A 12,397-nucleotide genomic window follows, 5' to 3' on the forward strand; every position below is an offset into this window, starting at 1 on the left:
AGACAGTGGATTAGTGGTTACCAGAAGGAGCGGGGGGGGGGGGCTGGTGATGGCAGAGATAGATGGGAGTAAAAGGGGTCAAATATTTGGTGATTGAAGGAAATCTAACTTTGGGTGGTAAACACACAATACAATATGTGTGTGTGTGTGTGTGTGTGTGTGTGTGTGTGTATGACATACTGTTGAATTGTACACTTGAAACTTATCTGACTTTATTAATCAATGTGATCCCAAGAATTTTTAATAGAAAAGTGTCATAGGAACACAGATGAAAGGAAATTCAGTATATACACATGAAAGAATGTAGTGAAAAGTTCACAATGTATTAAGCTGATATAGGAAATGTATATTTTAAAATTTCCTGTGTAACCTATTATAGAAAGCCTTGACCAAACCTTTTGAACCGAATTCTTTAGTAAGCCCAATGCTACATTAAAAAAATGAGAGGTGCAAGCTGTGCTGTATTATAAGATGGGGGTTGTGGGGATTTGGACATCTCTAAATAATAATTAGTAATCTGTGGCTGTGCCTATGCACATGCACACACAGGATTGTGTGACCACCAAACTTCCAGAGAGCATCTATGTGGAACAAAGGAAGATGATATGAGAGAGCCTCATCCATCTATTTTGTATATTTGACCTTGAGGATATCCTGTACCTTTTGTTTGCTGGTTCCTTACCCAGCATGAGTTACTATTTTCATCAATCTTGGAATACATATTAGCCTTTGATATCCAGAATAGCTCACCTATGCTGGGTTTTAGAGGACAGGGTGGGACAAGATATGATTGGAGGCAGAGATGACTTGGCAATATCATACCAGACAATGCATAGTGTTACTTTTGAATCAAGAAAAGCAGACTTTGTAGTTGGTGGGATGTGAGTTGTTTTCTTGGTTAGAGAAAGGTAAATTTCACTCCTTTCTGATGGAAGCAAGGAAGAAAACTCTGGTTAACAAGGATGAGTGAGAGAAGGAAGCGCTCTTAGCCCAAGCATAGGGATCAAGCAGAACATAGAGTTAAAGGCAGTAGAAACATTTGGGCAGTCTTTGAGCCTGGTTTGACTGCAAGCTTTTCAAGGACAAGGATGCACCACTGAGAGAGGAGGCAGAGTGTGCTGAGCTGAGACCTGATACAGTGATATGATGACCATAGTCTTGAATCAGAAACAGGAACAAATGGTCCATGAGAGAGTATATCCAAAGAGGAATAGAAAAAAGGACAGGTGGAGTAGGCAGGGCATGTGATTTTAGTAATGAAGGTGATGAAATAACCAGAGAAAGATTGTATTAAAAATAGGGCTTCTGGTGAAGTCTAGATTGCTGAGAGAGAAAACTATTGTTTTACATCCACGCAGCATTTATATGAGATGTTCAAGGTCTTTAGATTGCATTATCTGCTTATTATGCTGCTTTATCAGACTTCTGAGGCCCTGGTCACACACTAACATATAAATGCACAAAAGTCAAATTCGGTGATCAGTAAGAAAAAAGATTTTACTTTTCATGTGTTGTTTTGAAGAAGGTGTTAATGAACTCAAATAATTCTCATCGGAAGCCCTACAGCGTAAAGGGACTTCCACCTGAATGGAAGCCTTGAGTAGAATCTTTAAGAATTCTCTTTCCTTATTCCTCTTCCCTCTCTTTTCCTGACCCTAATTCCAAACATCTTTAAGAAAAACACTTAGACAAATATAAAGTAAAAACGCCCAGGTCGAAGACTACCTTCAATGTTCTTTGTCAAAGCTGCAGACACTAATTGGGCCAAGGCCACATGGGAAGAGCTCTTCCTCACTCAAGTGTCTGAAGATTTTGCTCCTGACCACTTCTTTGAAAATCTCTTTGACATAACCATGATGTGTCTTCTTTCTCTTAGGTGACATGCAGCTCTACCTGACTCTAATTTTGTCACTTGACAGGCAGGAGCTGATAGATGTGTCTTCTGAATTTCAGCTATTTAGATTAGTGTAGCCATAAGTGGACTAATTCAGCTTTTATAAAATCCAGAACTCCACAGACTTAATGAAGATCAAAAACTTCAGTGGGCCAAATCTACCCAAATTCCTTATGAAAACCCAACCAAGAGCAAGGCAGGAATCCCTATCACCTAGCTGCCTAATAGCAAAAGACAGCAGATCTTTCTTTCATAAACATGCACCCAAGTAGTGGCTGTTACAAAGCAGGTCCTCAGTGTTTGACTGGATGTAATGTTACCAAAAGTCCGTTTAGAGACATGATCTTGACTACCACTTAGTTGCTACAGCACTACGGAAGATAAGGCAATAAGGATGAATTGATTTGTTCGTAAACCACCACTGAAGAGTATTTGCAGTTGGTATTGTCACTGGTGTGCTGGGATTTGTTCATACTAGCTCACAGAATCATGTGTGAAATTTTTGAAAGTATCTTGCAATTGGCAATAGTAGGAGTATTTACTCCACAAAAATTAGCACATGTGCAAATAAGAGCTTCTTTTTATTATTATTATTCAGAGAGCTGATTGTTAAACCAGCACAATGCTGGCTTGACTCCTTTTTTGGAAGCTACTAAACTAATTACAAGGCTACAGAAAAACCATGGATGACTCTCACAGACATTATTTTGAATACGAGAAGCCAGACACGGATGATCACATGCTGCATGATTCCACTTATATGAAGTTCTAGAACAGACAAATTAATCTGTGGTGAAAAATATCAGGATGGAATTAACTCTGGAGAGGTAAATTGACTGTGAAGGGGTATGAAGAATTTTATGGGGTGATGAAAATATTTCATATTTTAATGTGGGAATGGGTTACACAGTTATATGCATTTGTCAAACACTTTGTATTGTATACTTAATCTATGCAGTTTATTGCATGTAAATCTTATCTCAAAAGAAGAACTGCAAACAAATTTTAAATCCTATTTAACACATTTGCTTTGTACAATTGTAAAGGTTAACAATTCTGAAATTATTTGGGCATTCTAGGTTTGAGCAAATGAGTAAATATACTGAGGATAACGGGAGTCTGGTTTCTCACTGTTGGAAAAAAAAAGTCCCTAGGAAGGGATCCTAGGATAAAATGCAGACTGTGATGAAAAGAATTTAACTGTATTACAAATGTATGAAACAACTCACTGAAGGGGATGAGAGAGGAGGTGCTGACGTAAGTAATTTAGGAAATGATTGAATTCTATAATAAGAAGAAAGGGAAAAAGAAAAAGGAACAACACAGAAGCACTATACCCGCAAGGATTCAGATAAACAATTCTGATCCTGGTACATGTGCATACTGGAATTGAACAATTTAGTAAATGGATGGTAGATGGTGGGAGCCAGGTTTCTCACTGTTGGAATGGGAATCTATAGGTAAGCAAGGGGAGGAGTCTAGAATGATCCATGTGGTACTGGGTTAATTTTGGAGACATAGGTATGAACTCATGTTTAGCTTGATATCAATATAGATGTTACATACAGAAATATTTATAGTCATAGTATATATAAAAGTTAGTATACACATATATTTCCTTGGTCTGTCAATTGAGAGGGGCTAGAAGCAGTGACACCCCAGTAGCAAAAGCATACCTAGTGACAAGATCTTAGTTTCTAATACAATACTCCAATAAAAGAGTATAGGGCAAATGGTCAATTCTAGAACTAGGGCAGGAAATATACAAGATGAGCCTGTCTGAAGTATCTTGTAGTGCCAAAAAGGTAAGGAAATGCTAAGAATAAAAAACATTCCAATGATGGGAGTATGTCAAGGAGACAGGAGCCAACTGAAAGAGTTTCCAATGGCCAAAGCTGGAAAGTTTTCAGCAATAAAATAAAGTAATATTGGATTAGTAGCAAAAATTGTTAAATAAATATCCACGAATCCATACTGACATAAATAAGTTATTGAGTAAATAAATAAATGGAGAAGAGACAAATCTCCAGTGCAGAAGAATTCCAAATAATTTATGTAGATATACCACCCACAAAGATGTGGTACATAATTCCCCACACCCTAAGTGTGGGCTGTACATAATAACTTGCTTCCAAAGGGTGCAGTGATGGAAAAGGGAGAAAGCGTAATTTTAGAATGGAAAAACCTTACAAACACTTGCTCAGCCAGGTGATCAAAGTCAATATCAACAGTGATATATCTATCATATTGGTAGTACATACTCTGGGTATGATGTGATGAGAAAAAGACTTTACCTCTGTGGTCTTTCTCTCCATAACCCCAATCTAATTGTGAGGAAAACATCAGACAGACCTCATTTGAAGGACGTTCTACAAAATACCTGACCAATATTCCTTAAAATCATCAAGGTCATTAAAAACAAGGAAGCCTGAGACATTGTCATAGTCAAGAGGAGCCTGAGGAGTCATGATGACTAAATGAAATGTGCTATCCTGGATGGGATCATGGAACAGAAAAGGGACATTAAGTAAAAACCAAGGAAATATTAATAAAGTATGGACACTTGTTAATAATAGTATATCAATACTGGTTAATTAATTGTAATTACACAAATGTACCACACTAATGCAAGATGTTAGCAATAGGACAAACTGGATATGGGCTATATGGGAATTCTGTGGACTATGGAGCTCAATAGCTACATTTTTTTCTGTAAACCTAAAATAGTTCTAAAAATAGTTTATTAAAAAAAAAAGCCCTCAGGTACAGATTGCTGGCAGTCAGCAGCTTGGTTGTATAATCGAGAGTGCAGCTGGGATGTGCTCAGGCCACTGACAGCATCTGCACCACCTGATATCTGCAGATAAGACAGACCATGACTGTCTTAGGGTGCCCTTCTGGGGGATTTTGAAAGTTCCTCTCTGTCCTAATGGTCTTTTCTTGGAGGATTTGCACTGTACACATAATCTGCCCGCAGAGAGTGGGCTCTGATTAAAGCCTACATAGCAGCCTCAGGAAACTGGGAGTTGAAACAGAAGCCCAAGAATGTCTCAGGCTGGGACTGAGGAATCTGCCCACGTGGAGCTCTGCTGACCCAGCGGGTAGAGCAGCCTGCCTATGTGTATGGGATAGCAGTTGTTCCTGGGAAACATAAAGATGCTGCTCTGCCTCTGGGCTGTTTACTTGGGGCTTCATAAGGATCTAACTTGGTTGAATCAAGAAGTCCTGCTTTGAGGGTTTCGCTGTATTCTTCTTTCCATATGCCATGATCTGACAATTTCAGCTGAGAAAGTTCTCAAACTAAGGAATCGAAGAAGGCAGCCTTGGCTCTTCAGACTCTCACCAGACTGTTGCTGCTGTTTGTGGAATTTAAATACCTAAACAAGAGCTGAAGATTCCATATCTTAGTTTCCGGGAGTCATGAATAAAAAAAAATCTGTGTTTTCACTCTACAGGTGGCCAGTAGCATAGATATCTTTGCTCATAACTGGTGTGTTTTGGTCAAGACTGACTGGTTAAGCAAGCCGAACGACCTCAACCTGGTCAGTATGCCTCAAAGCAGCCATGCTAAGCACAATGTTGACTCCATGTTCCCGGTTACCAGCCATATACGATCACTATTTAAGAGTGACAAGTATTCCCTGATTTTTTTTAATTTCCCTTTTGAATTTTAAAATTGTGAGCCTGTTATCCCATTGTTAAAACGTAAGGTGTTAGATGCCAAATAATATAGGCCAAGGGCTCTATCAATTTTCCACATAGTTTTAGGAAAACTACTATTGAGTTATGTATTGAGCCTATATCATACCACTATAAAAAAAATTAGAGTAGTAAAGATGGAAACAAAACATTAACAAAGAGCATTAGTGTCTTCTCTCTTGCCCAACAAGAATTCCTCTCACAAACAGTCTTGAAGAAAGGGGACTTGGAAACAAATTTCTCTCTAACTTTTTATTCAGTCCACCATAGTAAGCAGATATCATCAATAAAAACTAATTTCTAACTGACTTTGAGGTTCAGGGCTTTTGTGTATGCATAAGTAAGCCCAGAAGAGTTGATAAGGAATGCCTAACTCTCTACCTATTGATCTACGGTTTAGATTTGTTGCCACCTAGAAATATCTACCCAATTTCAGCTTCTGCAGTGTACCCAACAGAGGAAATGATAAATACCACTGTTCTTTTGGGGCTGTCACTTTATAGAGTGGCATGAATGATGATAAAAGACAAACACAAATTCCAGAAAAACTTGGATCGGCTTTCCTGTCAACACTACTGAAATGCAAGATGGGAAACTATTGATAGAAAGCACTGAGTGTCCCTGATAAAATGTTATATAACAATGACTATGCTGTCCAAAGATACGTTTCACTGTCTTTGGAAAAACAGGAATATGTCCTCCTTGAGGAGCCTGCTTTTAAAAAAGATTCTCATATTTTCCTTCTAAGCAAAACCAAAGCAGAGAGAGAATGAAATTTGAAAAGTTTCAGAGAAAGTTTAGGAAACCACCAGAAACTGCAAATTTATGTTTAGGAAGTTCTCTGACTACTTACTGTATTTTCTTCACTACTTGAAAGAAGTTACTTAATTTAAGTTTTAGAAAAGCGGCTTGGGCTATTTTGAATAGTTTATTGTGACTCAAGTACTTGCTTTCTCTGTTGCTTGATGAAGGCAGCAAGACTGAATTGACTTCAAGGAAGCTAATAGGTTGTGTATGTAACCACATCAAAGGTATTTCAAGACATGGTACAAAAACATTCTTTTATTAAATTTGTTAACATATGTAAAGAAAACAGTGCCTGAAACATAGTAAATGCTTGATAAATGGTGGTGATTGTAGTAGACACTCTTCACATCCTGCCCCTTATTCCCATAAACCTGACCTCCGAGGTCGCCTGCAACTGCCTCCGAGTTCTTGTGTACATCAGCAGGTCCCTGTCTGGAGTGCTGGGCTTCCTTGGTTTCTCTGCCCAAGGGCCTTTTTAGGCACCTCCAGAGTTTGTTCACTGCTTTGCAGGTGAGCCCAGAAGTGCTGGGGGATATGAGTCCCAGGAGCTACCCTCAACCAATAAGAAATGAGATTTACTACGGTCATGCTACCCTGAACAAGCCCGATCCCATCTGATCTCAGAAGCTAAGTAGGGTCAGGCCTGGTTAGTACTTGGATGGGAGACCACCTAGGAAGACTAGGTGCTGTAGGTGTAAAAACAAAATAAAAACAAACAAACAAACAAACAAACAAACAAATAAATAAGAGATTGTAGGCTGACAAGGTCCTTGCAATCTGTGAGGTCAACCAAGGGTTGCTTCGCCTAAAAAATAAAAATAAATATAAATAAAGTAATGGGGTTTAGTGTGTAAATATCCCAGTTCTCCTGTCCTTAGGTGGAACAATTCTGAGGCATGTTCTACAAGATTGCTCAGAGGTTCCCCAGGAGGACTGAGCTCCAGTTGCCCACAGTGGGAGTCCATTCATTAAAGCACCCTTTTCTTGTCTTCTCTCTCTTCTTTATCTCACTTTCTCCATCCTCTCAACTGTGCTTCCTGGGATCACCCTCCAAATAAACTGCCAGAACTAAGTCCTTTCTTGGAGTTTATTGTTTTGGGTAATCAGAAATAAAAACAAAATCCTTGATCATGGGAAGTAGAGCCATAAAAGATTGTGGCACAATTTCATTATCTGTGACTATACAATGAAGCCAAATAGATACATGCTGATTTTTGGATTTATAGAAAATGACCACAGATTATTGCAGCAATAAGAAACAGGCTTTTGAGATAGTGGCTATAGCTAGAAAACAAAGAAAAATTATCACATATACTAAAATGTAGGAAGAAGTGTTGGCTGTATTGTAACATGTAAGCAATTTTTGTGCTTATGGGCCATAAACTTTGTCACTTCCATCATGTTCCATCATGGACAGCAAAACATATACAGTATGTATTACAGAGGTCTGTAAAACTGCATGTGTTGCATGTAAAAAAAAAAACAAAGCAAAAAGCTGTTCAAGAGTTTTAGTTCGATATAAATTCATTCCTGTAAAGGAAAATGCCATCCTAAACATTTTTACTTGCAAAACAATCTTCAAGCTATAGAGCAATTTATTTCACATGACATTTACAGAAAATCAACAAAAGTAGCTTTTATAATGTGTGAATCCACAAATCATGTTTCCTCGCTGTGGATATGCATTGAAATCTCTTGAGGTTTCTTCTCTGCTGCTGTCCCTAGGAGAAGGCCTTCAGAGATTATTGTTTCTGTTCACAGAAGTATCCTTTTCTCAATGGAAAACATATTATTCCCTACTGGGGCACTACTGCTTTCTCCATTCCCAGGCCCACAGACTATCATTGACAAGGGTTGCTACATTCTATCTTAATGCTGTCATTGTCTCCAACATTTCATACAGTACTTTACTTGAAACAAACAAAAATTTTAAAAAGAAAAAAGGCAAACTGAAGACATGGACTAAATATTAATTGAATGCATTTTAACTGCTATAAAAATAAAGGTGGAAATGTGGGTGAGTTTAATGAGTATAAATACAACAGAATCCAATAAAATTTAGTGACAGCATTAGTGCTCAACCTTGGCACATCATTATTCTCTTCTAATTCTTGATCAGAAGGATTTACAGGTTTTGAGCAAGGGCACAATGGTTGGCAAGCAAAGGTAAATTAAAATCTAATACTGAGGCAAGCTTTCAAATGAGTAAGGTGGAGTTGGGAGGGCAGAGAATGTGCTGTCAGTAAAATGTAGGTGAGCACAGGGTCTGGTTGTGATCCACTTAGTTTGTCCACAGTAACAAAAGTATCTGGATAATGGTCAATAAGGAAGTAAATACTTGTCTTAGTCCATTTGGGTGGCTATAACAAAATACCACACACTGTTTGGCTTAAACAACAGACATTTATTTCCACAGTGTTCAGGACAGGAAAGTCTAAAATCAAGGTGCCAGCCTATTCTTGTCTTGAGAAGGCCCATTCCCTGGTTTGCAGATAGTTGTCTTTATATCTTCTCATGTCTGAGATAGGGCTCTGGTCTCTTCCCCTCCTTATAAGGGCACTAATCCCATCATGAGGGTCTCACCCTCATGAACTAATCTAAACTTAATCATGTCCCAGAGGCCTCACTTCCAAATACCATCACATTTGGAGATTAGGCTTCGACATAGGAATTTGGGGGAGACACTAACTTTCAGTCGATAGCACCCCCAAAGAGGTTTTTATTGAGTTTCCATCAGGCCAAAGAAGACAAGGTTCTGGCCAGATCCTCTCCCATTAGCTAGCCTTTCCAGAGTTGCGAACAGCCTTTGACACACAAAGTCACTCTGTGCAAGTGAACTGAGACTGCTTCAGCTTCCTTTGGAAGAATTTGGCTTCAAGAATTAGTAGAAACTTTCAAATTCAATTACAGGAAAATAATGTTTATTTATAAGCACGATGGCCTTCGGGAGGGTGGGTCTCACTAAATCAGAATCTGGGATTTTTTTTTTTTATTATTATTGTGGCAAAATTCACATAAAATTCTCCACTTTATTTTATTTTATTTTTTGACAGATCATGACTCAGGTTTATTTGTACAAACAGCACAGGAGGACACCAGCCCAACACAGACAGCAGCCCAAGGTCACACCAGTCCTTCCATCCTCACATCAGCAGACTTCTACTCTGGAGCCTTTGTAGGGGCCTGGGCACCTATGAGAGCCGGGGTCTGGGCACCTATGAGAGCCAGAGCCTGAGCCTGAGCCTGAGCCAGAGTCAGAGCTGCAGCTACAGCTGCAGCCTGGACTTTGGTTTGAGCCTTGGCCTTAGACTTTGGCCAGCAGAGCCTGAGACCCTTGGCAATATGGGCATAAGCATGTTTCCCAAGCTTAGAGTGAGTGATGTAGGCAAGGCAACTGAGCTTATGGCTGCTGCCCTTTTCGACCTTGGGCTTGATCTCCTTGGGCTTATGAGGGCCTTGATAGCCTCAGCATGTGCACTCATAGCTTTGGCATTGTAGGCTTGTATCTTCTTCAGCCCCTTCTTGTTGTACTTCTTAGCAAAGCACTTGTTCTTTGGGAACTTGGGGTCCACCACCTTAAGAGATTCGTATTTTTGTGATCAGGGTTCTTGATGCCATTTCGGTGCCATTTTCAGGACTGGTTGTGCATGGCGTAGTTCTTGAACTTGGCCATGTCTGCACCGAAGTCTGCGGCTCCCAATAGGCCTGGGACCAGAAGAGAAAACTAAAATTCTCCATTTTAAAATAGGACTTCTTAATTTTTTTTCTGCCTTGGATTCCATTGGCAGTCTAGTACAATTCATGGACCCCTTCTCAGAACCAGGTTTTTAAATGTATAAAATAAAATACATAGAATCTCAAAGGAAGCCAATTACTTTGAAATTGTGTTATCAAACTTTTAAGGATCAAATATGTGAATCAATAATATATGTGTTTTTTAATTAATACATTCATAGCAAAACCAACAGGCAGGACTTATAACTAGTATCATTTCAAACTGGCGATAAACAAAGGTGATGATTTAGCTGCAATAATTGTAGTCTGAGGTGAAAATATCTGTTGTGCCTTCTCTTGGTGGCAATGGTCTCAGTTACTGCTAATATTGCTGTGGTTTGTTGCCTAGATTCATAATAAAAGCAAATGCTAAATGTTAGAGGTTTGTGAAAATAAAGAAGTAATGTTTTTCTGTTCGAGTTTGTGGACCCTCTGAACTCTTAACTCTAGATTAAGAATACCGGTATGAAATGCAAGCCTCTTTTGTCTGGTTGTCTAAGTTTGGAAGCAGATTCTTCTGCTAATAGAAGGAGGGAGAAGCAGGTGGAGTGGAGATGGACTCAGCCTGGCAGGAAGAAACAAGGTGAGGTCAGTGCAGCCATGGTGGTGAGGTGGCCACAGGGCACTTTAAAATCAGTGATGCCTACTCTAATGCAGAAAGCTGTTTGTAGCATGCAATGTCAACCACTTCCCTGTGGCCCTTGAAGAAGGGCCTGATTTATACACTTGAGAAGTGAAGCTCACTGATTACACAAGCAAATGTAGGAGCCCTGAGAACCTCAGGCCTCTGGGGAGTCACAGAAATCCTGGGGAGGGTTCTGAACTTCTGCTGCACATAGAGGTTGGGGCTTGGGTTAACCTAGACCCCCCAGTGAACAGAGGCTCCATATGATATGCGCTTACACTTGGTTTCTGTAGAACTGCAGGATGTATGAGTCTGACCCAGTGAGACCCAGAGCCCTCTCTATCTTCAGCTGACTTCTGAAGTTTGTTTTGGAGTGGAGCCAAGGGGTAGAAACTAGGATTTGAACTAACTGAGCAGTAGCATCCTGCCTGGTCTGACCTGATCCAGAAGTGACTGCTCCAGTACTTGGATCGCTCCAACTGCCATTTGCTTACTGTCTCCTGTCACCATATTGAAGACATATCCAAGTACGAGAAAGATGGTGACACTGCAAGTGGAGCATTGTCATGGGTTTGAGGGCCTTAATGAGGTAGTGTGGTACAGTGGCCAAGAGACTGTACTTTGGAGTCTGATCTGAGTTTGAACACTGGCTTAATTGGGTTAAGTTCCTTTACCTCTGCAAGCAACAATTTTCTCTTATGTTAAATGAGGAAAAACTATGTCTGATTTATGCAACTTGCATGAGGATTAAAACCAATAACACTTGCAAAGTTTTTAGTTTTGCAGTTTGTGGTACTTTAATAATGTATTATTATTATCACCATTATTATTATTATTATTATTATTATTATTATTATTATTATATCAAACTTCCCTTTATAAGAAAGGTCAGTCCTAGTTGTTTATAATTTTAGTAAAAGCTAAGAAAATCCTTACATAAAAGACTGAAAATATTTACAATAAATCATCTCTACTCCTTGTCAATATACATGCCCACCATTTCATTTGATTTTGTCTTCCTTGCCTTCCTTTGGAATGACAGAGGTTAAATTTTTTTCAGGGTGATGAAAGATTTCTTGAGAAAGCATCCTCACCCTCTGCTCCCTCCACTTGCTACCACTGTACACACATGCACACACACACACACACACACACACACACACACACACACACACACACACACACAACTCATTTCTCTTTCTTGCTGCAATAAGAGAATCAAATCCAGGCCTCCTGCCTGGAACTATAGAACATTACCATCATGCTGGTCCATTAAATATCATTTGAAAGTCAATTTTATCCCAGAGTGGTAAGTAGTATGCGTGCTTATGTCTTCATCTACCTTAATTAGGAAAAGCAATTTGCCACACATTTCTTTAAAAGAGAAGAAAAACTGATAAAATTTGAGCTCCTGATAGATTGAAACAGTCCATGTTGTGGTGGTGGAGGTACAAAGATGTGAAACCACTTTCCACATCTAAATTATGGCTTGTTCTAAAAACAGTCCAGCCTTATGACTTGCATGTTTTCTAAGTAACTTATGCAATTACCCGTAATTATGGAAATAGGGGTTGTATCCTGAAAGCCAGCTCCCTCCA

General features: G+C 39.2%; 2 pseudogenes; one reads left to right on the plus strand and one right to left on the minus strand.

Moving 5' to 3' along the window:
* Nucleotides 1-6,976: 6,976 nt before the first annotated feature.
* LOC111733590 lies at nt 6,977-7,095 on the plus strand (annotated as a pseudogene).
* A 2,464-nt stretch (nt 7,096-9,559) lies between these two features.
* LOC105308490 lies at nt 9,560-10,073 on the minus strand (annotated as a pseudogene).
* Between the last annotated feature and the right edge of the window lie 2,324 nt (nt 10,074-12,397).

The sequence above is a fragment of the Pteropus vampyrus genome, unplaced genomic scaffold (genome assembly GCF_000151845.1).
Source record: "Pteropus vampyrus isolate Shadow unplaced genomic scaffold, Pvam_2.0 Scaffold582, whole genome shotgun sequence".
In the NCBI taxonomy this organism is placed as follows: domain Eukaryota; kingdom Metazoa; phylum Chordata; class Mammalia; order Chiroptera; family Pteropodidae; genus Pteropus; species Pteropus vampyrus.